This window comes from Equus asinus, chromosome 20 (assembly GCF_041296235.1).
Source record: "Equus asinus isolate D_3611 breed Donkey chromosome 20, EquAss-T2T_v2, whole genome shotgun sequence".
Lineage (NCBI taxonomy): Eukaryota > Metazoa > Chordata > Mammalia > Perissodactyla > Equidae > Equus > Equus asinus.
In genome coordinates this window covers 33505065-33526253 of record NC_091809.1, presented here as the reverse complement: position 1 = coordinate 33526253, position 21189 = coordinate 33505065, and the positions used below count along the sequence as shown (strand labels likewise).

The window sequence follows — 21189 nt, the reverse complement described above, 5'->3', positions numbered from 1 at the left end:
ACTTTAAAGGAAGGTAAGCCTCCTATACTGCACTCAAACTAGCAAGATGTTGACATCAGTAGACTGTGTTATTTATGTATAATGTCATAACTAGAGCAAATTCAAAATAATCTATACAAAGAGAGACCTTCAAAACACTATGGATAAATCAAAATGGAATTCTCAGAAAGGTACAAGTAACACAGAGGAAGGGAGGAAAAACAAAACAGAAAAAAAGAACAGAGGGAACAAATAAAAATGTCAGACTTAAGTCTCAACATACCAATAATTTCATTGAAATGTAAATAGTCCAAATAAAACCAATTAAAAAATATAGATTGGTAGAGTGAATGTTAAAAAAATGAGCCAACTACATACATCCATAAGAATCTCACTTGAAATATAATGATATAGGTAGGTTCAAAGTAAAAAAAAAATGAAGAAAACATAGAACTATACTGTTCAATGAAGTAGTTACTAGCCACATGAGGTTATTTCAATTTAAATTAATTAAAGTTAAATAAAACTAAAAATTCAGTTCCTCAGTTGCATTAGCCACATGTCAAGTAGTATAGCAAAAAGCAGTCTTACTGTATTGGTAATGTGCCTACATCACTTTATTAAAAAAAGCTCTCCAAAATTCTGTTAACTAAAATGCCTATATCATCTAAGTTAATTAAATAATTAACAGCAGTTAACTGAGGTCTTTTTTAATTGTGGCAAAATATATACAACATAAAATTTACCATTTTAAGTGGACAGTTCAGAGGCATTAAGTACGTTCACACTGTTGTTTAACTGTCATCACTCTGCATCTCTAGAACTTTTTCATCATCCCACACTGAAACTCAGTATTCATTAAACAATAACTCCTCATCTCCTCCAACCCCAAGCCCCTGGTAACCACCCTCTTACTTATGTCTCTATGAATTTTACTCTCTAGGTAGTAAATTCACCTCAAAGAAGTGGAATCATCCAATATTTGTCCTTTTGTGACTGGCTTCTCTTACTCAGCATAAAGACTTCAAGGTTCAGCCATGTTGGAGCATGTATCAGAATTTCCCTCCTTTTTAAAGGCTGCAAAATATTCCATTGTATGTAAATAGTACATTTTGTTTATTCATCTATTGATAGGCATTTGGGTTGTTTCCACAGGTTTTAAATCCCCTATTTAACCAACAAAAGCAAGGTTTATTCACAAATTCAAAGAATCTCCAGGTAGAGAGGAATCTTGGAAGTCATGTAGTTCCACATCCTTCTAATTCCTAAGTCATTTGATGGAAGTTATTGCAATCATAAAATTCTGGTATTTCATAGTATCATCTTGAGTGAGGGTGGTCACTACTTTAAATTGTCCACATTTCTCTTTTCCAACTTAGCAATTATTATCAGTATTTTAATTAATTTATTTAGCCATGACACATGACAGATGACGTTCATATGTGTGATACACCTCCACAGGCAAGGCCAGATTTAAAAAAAATTGCATAAAATATAGATAACATAAAAGTTGCTATTCGAACCATTTCTAAGCATACAGTTTAGTGGCATTAACTACATTTACATTGCTGTGCAAACAGCACCATTACTTATTTCCAAAACTTTTTCATAGGCATGGTCAGATTTTGACAACACTCAAAAGTACAGGAAACAAAGTAAAGAGCATCACAGACTTTATTTTGGCATAATATTCCCAAAAGGATTTTAAAAGGTGTGAAAGAAATAAGCTCATCCATTTAAATGTATCAAAAAACTTTTGCTTTTATGTAAAGAAAATAAATATGTTCAATCTCACCTTTAAAATTTAAACTTTATTTGAAAAGAAGGAATTTTGACTTTTTTTTCTGATTCTCTACTTCACAGATAATATTAAAAAGGCACGCAAATATGTAGTTAAAATTTATAGAATCACATTTAATGTTATGTTACTACAAGATTTTTCATTGTATCATTCTTCCTTACAGGCAATATGGATATACAACTAACACTCTGCTTACTCATCCTTCTCGTTAAAAATTTATTCATGGATATAAAAAATGTGAAGCAACTGTAATAATCACAAACACTTCAATAATTCATAATTGCCACAACTTTCTTTTTAAAATTATTTATTTACTTTTTGAGGAAGATTAGCCCTGAGTTAACTGCTGTCAACCCTCCTCTTTTTGCTGAGGAAGACTGGCCCTGAGCTAACATCTGTGCCCATCTTCCTCTACTTTATATGTGGGATGCCTGCCACAGCAAGGTGTGCCAAGCAGTGCCACGTTCGCACCCAGGATCAGAACTGGCGAACCCCAGGCCGCTGAAGAGGAACGTGTGCACTTAACCACTGTGCCACCAGGCTGGCCCCTGCCACAACTATTAATGGTAGTGTACATTAGTAATTGTTCCTTACAAAACCTCTGGTAAGATCTGCTCCTTTGAGGACCATGACTAAAGTTGGTCAAGAACAGTACTTCTGACAGTAACTCTGGAAATTACCTGTCTTTGTAGAGACAGACAACTATGGAAAACATTGTGTTTTGACACAGTCAACACTATATTAAGTGTCTCCAGGAGACCCAAATGCTAGAGGGTGAGGTATGACTCTGGGACTGATGGTGTCCATTCTCTTGTACTACAGATATTACTATGCATGGCTTGAACATTACCTTAGAGGTTAAAGAGATAAAGGATGGAGAAACAGATTAAAAAGAGGCATCTTTTTCCCCTCAGCTGGAAAAAAAACTCAGAATGAATTTTGAATAGAATAGAAAGGAATTTGAATTTTGAAGCTGAAAGGGATTTAGGAAATTATTTTTAAGAAAAGTAGTTTATTTCAACAAACATTATTAAGTGATAGATATTGTGCTAAAAAGCCCAGAAAGGTTAAGCAAGTCAGTAACTCAACGGAAGATGGGAGTGGAGTGAAGATCACTTGATTCTTAGAGTCCACCGCTTTGTACAAAAATCACAGTTAAAAACAGGACCTGGAGCCAGTACTCCTAAATTACAAGTACTCTCTCTATTAATTTGATAATAGTGTAAGAATAACTGTGTTTCCATATAGGTACAATTGTTCTTATTAGAACAAAATTTTCCACTTTTACTTATAGAACTCATAGTCAATCTGTTCAAACTAGTAATCTACTATCCTGAAAGTGACAAACTGCTTTTATACAATTAAAACCTGACTGAGGTAGCCTGAAGAAGGTAAGGCTTGTTACAGTAAATACCTTTCTAAATTGTCAAACTGACAGAAAGGCAAATTCTATAACAAAAAGATGTTTGAAACAAAAGAAACTTCTATTGGGCCAGAATTTTAAAAGCTGTCTTAGTTGCAGCATTTGCTGCAAAACAATTTGGAGAAAATAAGTGACTGTGAAAATACCAAACATTAGCCTTTTCTGATTATCCAAATGTCCCAGAAAAATACATGTTTACAGTTACAACTTTTCAATCTATAAATATAAAAATCTTCAGTAAGAAAAAGTCTTTTTAAACCACCTATTAATTTGCATTTTCTTAGAAACTTACTAACTGAAATCTTCCCAGTGAAGAAGATTTCATATATCTCACATCATAACTCCTAAGTTCCTATTAAGGTTTTTAATTCTAGATACGACACAGATACTCTTACTATCCCTGTCCCTTTGAACTACAGAAGACTGCTATAAGGATAAACACATTGAGTCTTTTGACACAGTAGTATACATTAATTAAAAGAATTATGGTTTTTTCATATTACCCAAACCCAGTAACAGATTTCTCCACCTCATCTACAATTAGGCTTTATTTATTTCACATACTTAATTCAATTATCAATAAATACATTAATGTTGCCCAGAGACAGTGTATATACTGGAAAGAGCAATGTCTTTGTAGTTCAGACAGACTTGCGTCTTAATCATGGCTATATCACTGAACTTGCTGGATAAACTTAAATAAGTTTACTGTTGTAAGGGTTAGATGAGAGTAAATGAATATATAGAAAGCAACCAGTGCCTAGCAAATAGTGTATATACAAGAACGTGACACTGCACTGAGTAACAGATGAGGTATACTTACTGATAGATCTCTGACTCTATCACCTCTGGCTGAATTAACCTCAAATTTCTAACCCCATTACCCTTTCTGAACTTCAATTCTGGGCCTCTAATGACCAGCTAGAGTGCTACACAATTCCATCTGAATGTGTCTGCCATCTTTCAAATTCACCATCTGAAACTAAACTCAAATTCTTTCTCCTCAATTGACACGCCACTGCAGATTTTCTAATCTGTTAGTGATGGATGCTTTCAATTGCCCTGTCACCCAGAGCCTAAAATCTAGTACTCATTTTTGATTCACCACTCTCATCCCCCACCTCCTGACAAAACCTGGAAATCTTCCTGGAGCTACTCCCCCTTCACAGGCAAATTTAGGAAAATTATAGATACTCCCCTACTTATGAATGTTTACTGACAAGTCACAATCATTCTCCAGAGCAAGTATTATCTATGCCCACTCCCAAGAGATGATAATAATGGTCCTTAAGTCTTTGCTCTCTAGTCTTCATTAGTTTGCTCTCTGCTTAGTTTTGCTGTAGTTTTGGATATTTTTAAGTCCAGCATGGTCAATAAGCACAAAACCTGAAAAAGTTAATAAACAGGGGTATGTGATTATGGTGCAAATAAAATGCAGACCTAAACATACCAATAAAGAGTGAGAAAGCATGCCACCCCCATGAATGGGATAAATTATTGAACATTATGAATGACTGTGAAGTTCAACAAATCCTGCACCATACAAAGATGAGAGCTATATCCACATGATAACTGATAACAATTTACAAGGGACAAGGAAAAATTATTGGAGAAATGGGAAAAATTTGGTGTATGTGGTTAGAGTAGCATCAACACTAGATGGTAAGATTTCAAACTCCTTATAAAGTCTTAGGACCCCTTTACACTTAAAATTTACTGAGAATTCCAAAGAGCTTTTGTTTACGTGAACTATATCTACTAACATTTACCATATTATAAAACTTAGAAATGTAAAAGATTAATTACTGATTCATTTAAAAATAATAAGCCCATTATATGTTAACACATGTTTTTCAAAAAACTACATTTTCTCAAACCAAAAAAGAAAAAGCAAGAGTGGCACTGATTTTTGCTCTCTCTTAAAGTCTGGTTTATTAGATCAGCTAAATTCTCATATCTGCATCTGCATTTAGTCTGTTGTGCTATCACATTTCAAGTAGCCTCTGGAAAACTCCACTGTACATCGTGAGAATAAGAATGAAAATAACAAATAATATTACAATACTGTTAGGAAAATGTTTTGACCTTGTAGACCTTTGGAAGGTTCTGGGATCCCCAGGAGAGCGCCCACACCATACTAACCACTGCCTTAATTCTTAGTGCTAAATCAAGAGATGGCTAGGAATTTGTAGACGAGATCTTAAGCCAAGCAAGGTGAATGGGGCTGCTGTTGAAACTTCTAACCCAAGTTAAGAGGAAGATGATTCCTATCTTTAAATTTGCACATCACAGAGTAGTAAAATCCAGTTGTCACTTAAGATATCATAAACAAGGAGTGTCCAGAGTGTGTGTTTGTATGTGTGTCTGTTGGCGGGGGGGGGGGGGGGGGGGGGGGGGGGACGGGACGGGACGGGACCCATCTCCACAAATTTGCAATGTAAATACAATAGGTGAAAGATAGTCAAGAAAATGTTTAAAATGTTTATCTGGCCAGGAGGAATAGAGTCTGTTAGGGAGGTTCACGGGTTAGGTTAGGTCTCTGCTGATTTAAAAAAGAAACCCACACAAAACAGGTCAGCTAGGTATTTTCATCTCTGGATTTAAGGCCTAGAATTGTGGGGGGCCATCTTGGAACCCTAAGGAGAGCTGGCCTAAGGAGGCAGAGCAAAAAATTGTAAATTTAGGTCCTTGATAATGTCATTGAATTGCTGAATAACCAACTCTGAAGCTGCCTTAGCCCAGGATTTGTTGTTTTTTGTGTGAAATAATAAACATCCTTAGCGTTTAAGCCACTTGATTCAAGGTTTTCTAATACACAAAATGAGTATCCACATACAGATGTGCCATAGGTACTTCAACAGATCCAACTGAATTCATCATCATTTCTCACAAATGACTCTTCCTCTCGAAATTCTCTGGCCAATGATACCAGCATTCCAAAAAGCAAAAAACCTGGAAGTCACCTTTGACTTTCGTGGTAGACTAAAAAAGGTCCCTTCCCCAAAATATGTCCATGTCCTAATCCCTGAAATTTGCAAATGTTATTTTTATGGCAAAGACTTTGCAAGTGCAATTATGTTAAATATCCTGCGACAGGGAGAGTAGCCTGGACTGTCCAGGTGAGCCCTAAATATAATGATCAGCATCCTTATCAGAAAGGTAGGAGGAGATTTGACACACACATCAAAGAGGGTGATGTGAAGACAGGGGCAGACACTGGAGTGATGTGGCCACAGCCACAGAAAGCCTGCAGCCACCAGAAACTGAAAGAGGCAAGAAACGAATTCTCCCCCAGAGCCTCCCAAGTGAGTGGGTGCACGCCAACACCTTGATTTCAATCCAGTGATACTGATTTTGAATCGGCCTCCAGAACTGTGAGAAAAATGTTGTTTTAAGCCTTCCATTTTGTGATAATTTATTACAACAGCCACAGCAAATGAATACAACTTCTATTTTTCCCTTTTCCTTCCAACACATACTTGGTCACTAAGACTTGTCTCAAATACATCCTTTCCTTTTTCCGTTAACCACTGACTTGGACTACAGTCATGTGTCGTTCTGAGAAATGTGTCATTAGCTGGTTTCATCATTGTGTCAACATCACAGTGTACTTATACAAATCTAGATGGTACAGACTACTACACATCTAGGACGTATGGTGCTAACCTTATGGGACTACTGTCGTATATGCGGTCACTCACTGACCAAAACATCGTTATGTGGGCATGACTGTACTTAAACATCATCATGATTGGTCTCCTTGTCTTTAATCTCACCAACCTCGAAACAATCCTCCACCATTATTCAAATATTCTCTAAAATACAATCATCTGAGTCCAGCACTTATCACCTTATGCCTTAGTCATCACATTGACCAACTTTTAACAGCACTTCATTCTTTTCAGCACTTTCATATGTATTTGATAGTTTTTTGTTTTTTTTTTGAGGAAGATAAGCCCTGAGCTAACATCTGCTGCAATTTCTCCTCTTTTTTTTGCTGAGGAAGACTGGCCCTGAGCTAACATCCGTGCCCATCCTCCTCTACTTTATATGTGGGATGCCTACCACAGCATGGCTAGCCAAGTGGTGCCATGTCCGTGCCCAGGATCCAAACTGGCAAATCCTGGGCCACTGAAGTGGAATGTGGCCCTTAATTGCTGCACCACCGGCCCAGCTCCCAGATACAGACTGATTTTAATATATAAAATCCTTGAGATAAGGCAGACTATCATGCTCCCACTATATTGATGAGGAAATTGACACTCAGAGTAAATCACTTACCCAAGGTCATAGGGCTAGTAAACAGCAATTTACACCCTGATCCTAAGCTTTTTCACTATATATCTCATATTCTGTCTGCTCTATTATGCTTTCGGGCGCTGTAGGCTGCTATCTTTCTCTCCCTACTCTCCAGCATGAACTCTTGTTCCAAACTGATTTTGACTCACTCTCCAAACATACACATATTTCTGCCTCCTCACCTCTGGTCCCTTTTTGGAACTACTCCTTTATTGCTCTCATCAGGTCAAAAGCTACTCTATTTTGTTTCTCCTTCCACCCTAGATGTCAGCAATACCTTCCATTTGTATGTCTTTTTTCAGATTACAATGTGTTTTAAAATATATTTTCTTTAGATCTTAAAAATCTTATGAAGTAGATGAGGAAACTCTTTAAAGATCAAGGAAAGTAAAGATCAGAGAAAATAAGTGGCCTAAAAGGGGCTCAAAATCAGGAACTTACTTAAATCCTGTCCTCATTTTATATTAAACTATGCTGCCTTTCCCTCCACTGAACTCTTATAGTATCTTCTGTCTTGACCATTGATCTGGCATTTGATATAGTATCAATTTAGGTAACCAAGGTATATGTCCTGTTTCTCCAAGGATAATTCCAATATATTTACAGAATCAATCATACCTGTGTTCTTTAAAAATCATTTTATAACTACTTGAGATATAACTGACATACAATAAACAGTACATATTTAAAGAGTACCATTTGATCAATTTTGACATACATATCATCACCACAATCAAGATAAGGAACATTTTCATGACTCCTGTAAGTTTCTTTGTACCTCTTCAAAATCTCTCCTTCCTTCCCCTCCCTAGGAACCACTGATTTGCTTTTCATTTTAGATTAGCTACATTTTCCAGAATTTTATGTAAGAGAAACCATACAGTATATATTTTCTTACTCATCTGGCTTCTTTCACTGGATCTAATTATTTTGAGATTCATCCATGTTGTTGGGCTCAAGAATTTTTTGTTCCTTTTTATTGCTGAGTACTATTCCATTGTGTGGATGTACCATAACCTATTTATCATTTAACTGTTGATAGGTTTTTGAGTTGTTTCCAGTTTGGGGTTATTACAAATAAAGCTGCTATTAACACTTGTGTACAAGTCTTCGTGTGGACACATCAGCAGAGGTTCTTAACCATTTCTGTTTCTAGACCATTTACATGGGTTATACTCTTACCAATAACACTGCTTATTATAGTGCAGTGATTCTCAACTGGGCATCCCTTTATGGCCACAAAAGGATCACTGCTCTATTACTCAGAAGAGCAGTTTATGTATACTAGGTAATCAATTACTAGTTCTTTACAGATCTTGCTCTCCGACAGATCTGTATGCTACTATGAGGGAAGAGGCTGAGCCTGTGTGTATTCTACAATGGCCTAACACAGAGGGCATTTAAAAAATCTTGAATAGGGCTGGCCTGGTGGTGTAGTGGTTAAGTTCATGTGCTCCACTTCAGCGGCCCAAGGTTTGCAGGTTTGCATCCCAGGTGCAGACCTAGCACCGCCTGTCAAGCCATGCTATGGCAACATTCCACACAAAATAGAGAAAGACTGGCACCAGATGTTAGCTCAGGGCGAATTTTCCTCTCTCTCTCTCTCACACACACACAGTGTCGAATAAATGTCTGTGGTTTATGGTGCCTGTTTTTGGAATAAGCATATCCTTTTATGTTGAATCACAACATTAATAAAAGTATAATTGCAAATGATAAACAAAATAAAACTTGAGACAAAATATATGAAATAAATATTTCTAAAGAGTTTAACATATACAACATGCAAACATTTTATAGAAAACTTGTTAATACAGCTGGTTTAAGAATGGAAGAGCTGTGACTCAAAGTAAAATCTTCATGCCAAAATTTCACAGAAAATTTCTGAGTGAAAATTACAACTCCTACAATTTCCTTCTCCAGAAAGTTATTAAGTTAAAATGAGATGCTTTCCACTTTTATTTTCTTTAGAATCAAGTTGTTTTTTCTTCACAAATGTTACAGTACCTCATATTTTAAATTTTGTTCTAAGAAAACTTATCACTCTGTTGTTAGTCTAAGCAAAAACAACTATCTGTATTTTTCCATGAAGGAAACGACACTGTTTAGAATGGATTCACATGAGTACTCACATTTGAGAACATGCTTTTACTCTTTCTCTGAATAAATACACTAATAAAAGTGTATGCGATCTTTATTTGATGATGCTTTATTTCCCAAAGGTCTTCCTTATGTGTTTATTAAGTTTTCAGGAAGAATTCCAAATGGATTACTGTATCTCAGTTTCAAAAAAAAATCGTTTAACTTTTGTAACTAGACATTTCTTTTATTTTATTATTTTTTTTGAGGAAGACTAGCCCTGAGCTAACTACTGCCAATCCTCCTCCTCTTTTTGCTGAGGAAGACTGGCCCTGAGCTAACATCCATGCCCATCTTCCTCTACTTTATACGTGGGAGGCTTACCACAGGATGGCTTTTGCCAAGCAGTGCCATGTCTGCACCCAGGATCCGAACTGGCGTCGAGAAACGGAACCTGCAAACTTAACTGCTGTGCCACTGGGTCAGCCCAACTAGACATTTTTTAATCAACTAAAGATTTCAATCATTTTACTACATAAAGAAGTCTTTTCTTCATAATTAGAAGGACCTGCAACTAAGATATACAACTATGTGGGGGGAGAGGGGGTATGCTTTGGGAAATAAAGCAGGAAAAAAAGGAAAAAAAAAAGATTGGCAACAGTTGTTAGCCCAGGTGCCAATCCTTAAAAAAAAAAAAAAAAAGAAAAAAGAAAGAAAAAGAAGTCCTTTCTAGAGCCAGCCCTGATGGCCTAGTGGTTAAAGTTCAGCGCTTTCACCACTTTGGCAGCCCAGGTTTGTTTCCTGGTTGTGGGATCACACCACCTGTCAGTCAGTTGCCATGCTGTGGCAGTGGCTCACATAGAAGAACTAGAAGGACTTATAACTACGATATATAACTATGCACTGGGGCTTTGGGGAGGAAAAAAAAAAAAGAGGAAGACTGGCAACAGATGTTAGCTCAGGGTGAATCTTTCCCTGCAAAACAAGACAAAACAAAACAAAACAAAAAGTCCGTTCTAGTTCAGAGCTTTGAGAAAGAGAGATTTGAGATTCACCTGGAGTTAAACAATAAATCAACTAAACCGGTTACATTAAACTATTAGAATTTCCTCTCATTGCTGGTAGCTACAGAGTCATGCTGAGCGTTAATTTCTACATCAAGGGAAGTTAATATATATTGAGTAATGCCCACCAAATGTCTTTATCTCATTCTGGACTCACAATTCTGAGAAAAGGATTTTAAAAATCCAGTTATAAATGAGGAAAACAGAAAGTTAAATTAACTTGCCCATAGTCCTATAAATACTAAGTAATAAAACTAGGATTTGAACAGGTCTGACTAAAAAATTCAAATTTCCAGTCCCTTCTCCCCACCCCATGTTGCTGTTTACAAGAATTCAATCATAGTACTTAAGGGATATCAGCTATTAACATCAAATCATTATTACTAGAAAGCTAGCTTGAAGAAAGGGTATATCTTACCCACTCTTTTGGATCCTTACATGAGCAAGTCAAATTCAAGTTAGTTTTACTCAATTAGCATTTAAAGACCTCTTTTTTTCCCATGAAGAGTTTTTAAGTGTTCAAATCAAGTAACTAAGAGTTCCACTGCACATCTTTTAAAAGATGTACACAAGTGCAGTGGCATTACCCAACACGCCTTCGCACTGTTGCCAATCTTAAATGTGTTTTGTTATGGACTGAACCGTCTCCCCCTGCATCCCTCAAAATATGTTGAAGTTCTAACCCCCAGTACCTGAGAATGTTACCTTCTTGAAGACAGGTTATTTACAAAGGCAATCAAGTTAAAATGTGGTAATTATGATGCCCTTATAGAAAGGGAAAATTCGCAGACACTTAGGGAGAATGCCACATGCAGACTGGAGTTATGCTGCCACAAACCAAGGCATTAGCAGAAGCAAAGAGAGAGGCATAGAACAGATCCTTCCCTCACAGGTTCTTTCACTCAGAAGGAATCAACCCTGCCGACACCCTGATTTCAGACTCCCAGCCTCCAGAACAGTCACACAAAAATTTCTCTTGAAGCCACCCAGTTTGTGGTACTTTGTTACAGCAGCCCTAGCAAACTAATACACGTCTGCTTTTCAAAATAATGTAAAATTTAACTTCATTGAATTTTAATGGACTAAACATTCAACTGAAAGGCAGACACTGGGATTAAAAAAGCAAACCCAACTATATGCTCTTCATAAGAAACCCACTTTAAATAAAAAGACATGGATAGGTAAAGATATACTTATTACTATATTAAAAGATATACTGTGCAAACCATAAACATAAGAAGGCTGGAGTTTTCTATATTTAATACCAAATAAAGGAAACTTCAAGACAAAAAAATATCACGAGATACAGAGTTGTATAACAATAAAAAATGTGGGGTCAGGGGCCAGCCTCGTGGCCAAGTGGTTGGGTTTGCACGCTCTGCTTCAGCGGCCCAGGGTTTTGCTGGTTTGGATCCTGGGCACAGACATGGCACTGCTCATCAAGCCATGTTGAGGCGGCATCCTGCATGCCACAACTGGAAGGACTCACAACCAAAAATATGCAACTATGTACCAGGGGGCTTTGGGGAGAAAAAGGAAAAATAAAATCTTTAAAAAAAAAAATGTGGGGCCAGCTAAGTGGCATAGTGGTTAAGTTCATGCACTCTGCTTTGGTGACCTGGGGTTTGCCGGTTCGGATCCCGGTTGCAAACGTATGCACTGCTAATTAAGCCATGCTGTGGCAGGCGTCCTACATACAAAGTTGAGGAAGACAGGCACAGATGTTAGCTCTGGGTCAATCTTCCTCAGCAGAAAAAGAGGAGAATTGGCAGCGGGTTAGCTCAGGGCTAATATTCCACACACGTACACACAAAAAAACAACAAAAAAAGCCCCAATAAAAAATGTGTATGCACCTAATAACAATGCTTCAAAATACAAGATGTAAATACTGACAGAATTAAGGAGAAAGAAAATCCACAATAACAGTTGGAAATTTTAATACCTTCCCAGTAATTGGTAGAACTGGGCAAAATAAATATAAATCAGTAAAGACATAAAAGATTTGAACAATACCATCAACCACCTTGACCTAATTGATATTTATAGTGCAGAATATACATTCTTTTCCAGTGCAACACAGTATGTTCATCAAGACCATATGGTGGGCCATAAAGCAAAACTTACCGAATTATAAAGGAATGAATGTACACAGAGTTATCTCATCACAAAAAAATTAGAAATCAATGAGTTATCAAGAAAACCTCAAATATTTGGAAATAAAACAACACACTTCCAAATAATCCATAGGCTGACCAAGGGAAATCACCAAGGGAAATTGGAAAGTATTTTTAACTGAGTAATACTGAAAATACATCATTATCGACATTTGTATGATACAGCTAAAGCAGCACCTAGAGTAAAATTTATAGCTTTAAACATATATATTAGAAAGGAAACTCTAAAAATCAATGGCCTACCACCACACACCCTACCACTTCACATCCATTAGTACAGCTACTATAAAAAACAGAAAATAACAAGTGTTGACAAGGACGTGCAGAAATGGAACCCTTCTGCACTGCCAGTAGGAGCATAAGTGTAGTCACTGTGGAAAACAGTATGGCAGTTCCTCAAAAATTAAAAATAGAATTACCATATAATCCAGGGTATATACCCAAAAGAATTGAAAGCAGGGACATGAACATATATATATATATATATATATATTCAGACACAAATGTTCCTAAGAGTATTATTTTCAATAGCCAAATGTCCATTGACAGATAAATGGATAAACAAAATGTGGTATATACATACAATGGAATATTATTTAGCCTTTAAAAGGAAAGAAACTCCAAAAATTGCTATGAAATTCTGATACATCCATTCATATGGATGAATATTGAGAACATTACGCTAAGTGAAAAAGACCAGTCACAAGAGGATAAAGATTGCCTGGTTCTAATTATATGAGGTCCCTAGAGTAGTCAAATTCATAGAGAAAGAATGTAGAAGGGTAGATGCCAGGGGGTGGAGGGAGAGGGGAATTGGAAGTTATTGTTTAATGTGTACAGAGTTACAGTGCTGCAAGACGAAAAGAGTTCTGGAGATGGATGGTGGTGATGGTGGCATTAACGATGTGAATTTACTTCATGCTATTGAACTGTACACTTAAAAATGGTTAAGGTGGTAAATTTTTTACACATATTTCATTATAATTAAAAAAAATAAACGGTCTAGGCTTCTATACTAAGAAGCTAGAAAAAGAGTAAGACAAACCCAAAACAAATACAAGGAAACAGAGCAGGCATAAATCAAACAAAAAATAGACAAACTACAGCCAAAACTTGGTTCTCTGAAGAGTTAAGCAAAACTGATAAACCTTTAGCTAGACGGATAAAGGAAGAAAAGGGGGGCAGTAGAAGGAAAACCTGGGAAACAGATAAATAGAATGACCAGGACGGTACAATGTTTCAGAAATCAAGGGTGTAGAATATTTCAAGGAGTAGTGATTGACAGTGTCAAATGCTGCTGATAAGTCAAATAAGATACAGACCAAAGCCTACTCAATTGAGCCACAAGGCGTCACTGATGGTCTTATAATAGCACATAAGGGAGAGGTAGTAGGGTCAGATGTTAAATTGTAATAGACAAAGATAAAGAGTATACAGAAATGCGGAAGTGAAAACTGTGAACACAGACAATTCAATTAGAAGAAGTTTGGTTCTAAAGATAGAGCAAGCAGGTTAGCTGGAGGGAAATAAAGGCTAAAGGGAGGATATTGGCATTTTTAGAGAATGAGAGAAACTAGAGAATGCTTTTTCCCCCCAGATATATATTTTTTATTGTGGTAAAATATATAGAGAATGCTTTTTGTTTTTTTCTCTGCTTTATCTTCCCAAACCCCCCTGTACATAGTTGTATATCTTAGTTGCAGGTCCTTCTAGTTGTGGGATGTGGGACACCGCCTCAACGTAGCCTGATGAGAGGTGCCATGTCCGTGCCCAGGATCCGAACCCTGGGCCGCTGCAGCGGAGCGCCCGCACTTAACTACTCGGCCAACGGAGCCGGCCCCGAGAATGTTTTGACTGTTGTTAGAAAAGACTCAGAGAAGAAGAAAAGTTAAAGATAGAGCAAACAGGTGATAACAGATAGCATAAGTTCCCTATATAGGTAGAAAGAAACTGGATTTAGTCCATGAGTGAAAGAATTAGCTTAAATAGGAAACCCAGTGACAGGAAAAAAGAGGAAAGGAAGGGTGCAGTTACAGTTACATTTATAGGGGGTGGTGAGAAGTAGTGGGAGTTCTTGTCTAATAGCTTTGGCTTTTATTTCTCTTTGAAGTTACAAGTAGACTGCTGAGAAGAGAGGAGATAAAGCAGAATTCTGAGGAAAATGAAATATGAGAAATGTGTGTGGAAATAAACCCAAAACAAAACAGAAGGATGGGTAGGAGGTACTGAAGATCCAAGTGAAAATGGAGACCACAAATTTGTAGTGGCAATAATCTACGGCTTTTGAATTATATTTCAATAGCTGTTAAAAATAATCAATGGCTTTGAACAAGTTGTTAAAAAAATAATAGCAATAATCATTAGTTATACTTACATAGTACTCAGTATGTACCAAGCACTGTTCTAAGTACTTTTTACAAATTAAATAATTTAATTTTCACACCACCTTTTCAGAGAGGTCTCACTTGGTATCTTCATTTTACCAGTAAGGAAAATGAAACACAGGGAAATTAAGGAACTAGCCCAAGGCCACACCATTAGTATCAGAGTCAAGATTTGAACCCAGGTAGTATGTTCAGTTTTGCTTTTGACACTATGCAGTATTGCCTCGCACAGTAAAGCAAAGTAAACCTAGTTGAAAAAAGTAGAAAGGAGGAAGAAACAGAATCAGGTGGGCCAAAAAACAAAGAGGCAGTGATTCCTATAAATAGAAATAATTCTCATAGAAGTATGGATTGTATGGTTTTATATGGAACGTAAAAGGAACCAAAGATAAAATAAACTGTCCTCATACAGTAATGAAAAGTCACAAAAAGGAAATGGTCAGTGTTGGAATATCCAAAGCAGAAAGGGAGAAAAGCAAAGAGCCAAGGAAAAAGTAAGACCCAGGTAGTCAAAATGTAAAAGAGTGAAAAAGGTAAAAGTGGAAGAAACACATAGACAGGTGCATGAGCATGCGTGCACACACACACCAGTAAACAACATGAGTTAAGAGAGAAAAATGTAACAGAAGCAAAGCAAGTATACTTGAGTCCCTGAAAACTCTTATTTTCTTTGTTTGGACTGAAGAATTTCCCAATTTTATCAAAGAGCACAAATAGAATATTTAATAGAGGGTAGTAATGAATATGCTTGCTTGCTAAAAGTAGGTGAGAAACAGATATTTAGCAGGTTCAGATCTGAATTCAGAGGAAATCATTTAAATTTTTTTTCCCCTAAAGACTGGCACCTGAGCTAAGAACTGTTGCCAATCTTCTTTTTTTTCTTCTTCTCCTCCCCAAAGCCCCCCAGTACGTAGCTGTATATTCTAGTTGTGAGTGCCTCTGGTTGCGCTAAGTGGGATGCCGCCTCAGCATAGCCTGATGAGCAGTGCCAAGTCCACGTCTAGGATCCGAACCGGCAAAACCCTGGGCCGCCAAGTGTGAGAACTTAACTATTTGCCCACATGACCAGCCCCTAGAGGAAATTATTTAAAAAAGGAATTATCTAAAGTTGTTTCAGAAACCAGAGGTAGTAGTTCCACAAAATCCTGATTCCAGAGATTCAGTCTTGGTTATATGCTACCCCAAGATGTCTGTATACTTATGCTGAATGTATCAAAAAGTATCAAAACCAGATGAATAGCAAATCACGTCAACATAAAGAAATAAATACATCTAATACCTATAGAAGGATAGCAATACAATATACTAAAGCTGCAAATTGGGTACCAAACACTTGTAATTTTAAGATTTTTTAAAAAGCCATACAAGAAAATTATTAAAATAGAACACCATTCAATGTAGAGACAAGGAAGATGCTGTTTGCCAAGAGTGAGACATCAATAATAAGTTTTATCCACCAATTTTCACTCTAAGGCAGAGTTATCAATGTGAAATACCATGATGATACAAATCAGTGATTTACTTCAGGACCAGTTATGGAAAAATTTGCTGGCTACGTAAAACTGTCACCCTTGGCACTAATAATGATGTTACTAAAGAAAGTTAACATAATACTTAATGTACCCTTCAAGCAGGAGTATAGTATAAATCTACCGTATCTTTATATTTTTAAAGGCACTTATACAATCACTACTTTAGATCTTGTAACTAAGCATCTAGAGATTTTCAGCTCTTGGCCTAAAATGGGGTGAAGTATTTCTAATATTAAAAAATAAAAAAAAACTAAGGTGGCTTTCAGCTTAACAGGAGAAATTTCAAACAATCATTCTGAAGTAGATGGAGAATTATCTGTTTCAGTGGTGAATGTGGTGGCATTTAAAGTAAAAACAACCCATAAAGCTTATAAAAATAGAGTATGCTCAATAGCAGTCTACGAAATATCAGGAAACTACAGGGAAATATATATATTCAATATATGTAATATTTACCAAGATAATAAAAAATCATAGTTGGAAGGAGCCTAATTAATTAGGAGCCTCCTAACTAATAAAGGAAATCCCTTTACAATAGTCTTTGATACTTGACCATTTTTAGTGACAAGAGTGTTTTATCCCTTAAAAGTTTAAGAGGACCACCGTAGACACAGAGGATAGAGATTATTATTGGTTTAACACAGCTGTCAATAATGTATAAGAAGAATGTATAGTCAACATTTTACTATGAAAAACTCCAGGTATAGCAAAATTTAAAGAATTTTACAGGTGAATGCCATTAAAATTCTAGTAAACTTGTTTTATCACATTTCTCCATCCATCAATCCATCTTGATTGCTGATGCTCTACAATTTAAATGCCTATTAAAATACCTAAACATAGTTTCCTTTTTTAAAAAAGACTGGTCCTGAGCTAACATCTGTTGCCAATCTTTTTTTCTTCTTCTTCTTCTTTCCCCAAAGCCCAGCAGTACACAGTTGTATATCCTAGTTGCAGGTCCTTCTAGTTCTGTGATGTGGGATGCTGCCTCAGCATGGCTTGATGTGTGGCGCTAGATCTGTGTCCAGGATCTGAACTGGTGAAACCCTGGGCCACTGAAGCAGAGTGTGCAAACAACCACTTGGCCATGGGGCTGGCCCCTAAATGTAGTTTCTGAAGCAAGGTCTGATATACTAAGGATGTGTAACAAACATGACAAGCACATGGGGCGCTTGGCATGCAACCTTCAGTGTTGCTATAGGACAAACATCAGTCATGTAGTTCCTTTAACACACAGTGAGTGAAAATATATTCAATTTTATTACATGTTATATTTAGTGTTACATTTAGGTGTAGCAAAGTAGTTTTTAAATGCTAACTCTGAAGACAGACCTGAGTTTGAAACCAGGATATCAGTTTCCCTACTTACAAAATAAGATAGTAGCAGCAATATCAAAGGGTTAATGTGAGATTTAAATGAGATGATGTATAAATGTTTAGCACAGTGCTGGCTTTTTGAAAGGGATCAACAAATGTTAGCAATTATCATCATCACTGTATTAGTCCATTCAGCCTACCACAATAGGCTCTAGCTGCTATGTGGTTATACACACCTAAGCTACTGTTTGTGGTATTCTTTTCATCACTTTGTGTTCTAATAATCTTAGGCAGTCTATTTTACTGAGATTAAAGACAGAACCAAGGTGAATGAGGCCAAAGCATATGCATTCTCCATTTTCCCACTCCACTCCCTGAAGGAAATAGAGGTTCTACTCTGTTACCCAAATCAGTAGTGGTGTACACTGAGGAAAACACACTGCGGGCACATCTTTTGCTTTTCGGCACCTGGGTGAGCGGCAGCTGATAAATTGCCTAACTGTGCTCTGCATACTTTTAGACAACCATTGCTCCCTCTTAAACCCTCATTTGGCGGCGGGCCCAGTGGCGCAGCAGTTAAGTTCGCACTTTTCACTTCTCGGCGGCCCGGGGTTCGCCGGTTTGGATCCCGGGTGCAGACGTGGCACTGCTTGGCAAAAGCCATGCTGTGGTAGGTGTCACACGTATAAAGTAGAGGAAGATGGGTGTGGGATGTTAGCTCAGGGCTAATTTTCCTCAAAAAAAAAAACAAACAAAAAAAACCCCTCATCTGAACACACAATTATCATTTCTACCAAATTTTGCCCAATTCAAACAAAATGTGCTGGCTTCACTGATCACATGTCCAAATGTCTTTTATATTTGCAGATGGCATATGCATGTCAGTTTTGTTGTGTGGCATATAAGTAGACGGATTCACAAAACTTCCACTAACTACGTGCCTCTTTAAAAATGCGATTTTCAAGTAAAGCTTGCAAAAGCAAGCTTGAAATCTACTTTTCTGCTCACCTCTGAAGATTAGTCTTAGTGCTTTCTCTTTGCCAGAGGAATCAGAATCAAATTGCAAAATTTAAAAGTACTCCCCTACTGCTTCAAGTAAGTAACATACTTTGTCTACTGCTAATCCTTCTGCAGTTAAGATATATAAGAATATATTAGATATTAAAAGGTATGGCAAAGGTAAAAAATACTTCATCTTAAAAACTAATCTGGGTGAGGCTTCTTTAAACATACTTTTAAAACATTATTTTCACTTTTGAACCATGTATATATTTTACAAATTCAAAAAATAAAAATTTAAAAAGAAAACTCTAAAATAAAAAATGAAGCCAATGAACCATATCAAATTGGTAGCATAACCAAACAGAGAAAAGTATTTCAAGTGACTTTTGAACACAGTAAGTACTCTGATTATACATCTTTCATATAATATATTCTAAGGACAAAAATAAATGCAAAGAAATTTTGAACTTTCAAAAGTTTATGATAGTAATATTGGTAAGGTAATTTTGAAACAATTTTATGTATACATAGTAGGATAAAGCAAGTAAATACATTAATTTTATTGGGCACCAAGATTTTCACTTAAGACAAAAGAGACAAATATAGAATCAAAGAAGTTAAGGAAAAGTCTGCTAAGTTATGTTTGAACTGGAAACGATTACGCAAACAAGCAAAAAACTATTTTTTGGTTTTCTCCTTGGAAAGGGCCTAGAGCAGCGACAGTCCAGCAGCAATGAATATGTCAAACATCCAGATCTTGCTTTCTATACACCACTTCTCACCAGAAAAGAACTACGACTCCTTGGATAAACAGCCCATTCCAGATCTGGAGGGAAGAGAGTAACAAGGCAAGCCTGGCATATCTTGTGCCAGAAAGTACTTCAAGACTAATGGCGAGCAGAAGTGTTAAAGACACAGAAGCCAGCTTGAAAGGGTTCCTACTGTCCAAATTTGGGACAGTTTGATCACCAAAAAGAAAAAGAATTGTAATGGTTATTAAAAAAAAAAGGAACAAATTAAAACCCATGAGTCCACAGTGGTATGCCCACAAAAAAGAAAAAAACCCCTCATTTGCCACCATTGGGGGGAGACTATTTCCCCAGCTCTTTACTCTGAAAATTGGTAATTAAAGGGAAGGAATTAAGCATTTACTCTGTATTTTTAGGAGAAACTTTAGTTCACCCCTAGTTAATGAAGGAAATCTTCCTTACAGAAAATCTCTAATAAAATAACTGATTTAAGCAAGACTCACTATCAATGGGTGCTAAAATTACTAAGCAAAATGTAGTCAGAAACAGGATATTTGCCTGATGTCAAAGTATTACCCCAAGATTACACACAAATCACAAACAGGCAAACCACACCTTCATAACAGGTCTGGTAGTCACTTCAATCAAATGGTCACATCTAACATCACTAACAGTGTGGCAAACTGACATTATGTACCTCCTATATGACACAATATGAACTACATAGCATCACCTATTAAATATTTTTGCCAAAGAAAGTTTCATTTTAAGCTAATCAAGCTTTTCTTTAGAACTACCTTCCACTAACAGGAAATTCAGGGAGATAGAAGGATGAATTAAATGACACAATGAGGAAACAGCTAAGTTCAGAATGTGGGAGCACTCTCTAAGACTGGTTTGGTCAGTTAAGTATCAGAAAAAAAGGAAATGGGTACTATTCTTTTTAAAAACAAACTACAGGCATAATCACCAAACACAACGCATGAATCTTGATTGAATATAGCTGGGGGAAAAACTCCCAAAGAGACTTTGGAACACTGAGGAAATGTGCATATGAATTATTTCAGACAGGTGCCAATAATGATACTGGGGTTAGAGAATGTCCTTATTTTTAGGAAATGCATGCAGAAATATTTGAGTGTCACAACCTTTGCAACTTACTTTCCATTGGTTACACACAGAGAGACGCAAACAGAAAGGAGAGAAGAGAGGAGGAAACAATAAATGATAATCATGGAACCTAGGTAGTGTAGTATTCACTGTTATTTTTTTTCTCATCTTCCATAAGATTGAAATTTTTCATAAGGTTTAAAAAAAGGGTATCTGTACTGAGAGGTACAGCAGAAAATACACCTGAGCTGGAAATATATCTGGGTACAAACCTT

The 21189-nt window shown here is 36.6% G+C and overlaps 1 protein-coding gene across 4 annotated transcripts in view; it reads right to left on the bottom strand.

Annotated features, from left to right (window-relative positions):
• ZBTB44 (zinc finger and BTB domain containing 44) overlaps positions 1-21189 on the bottom strand; it is a 71496-nt gene that overhangs the window by 48728 nt on the left and 1579 nt on the right. The window lies entirely within an intron of this gene.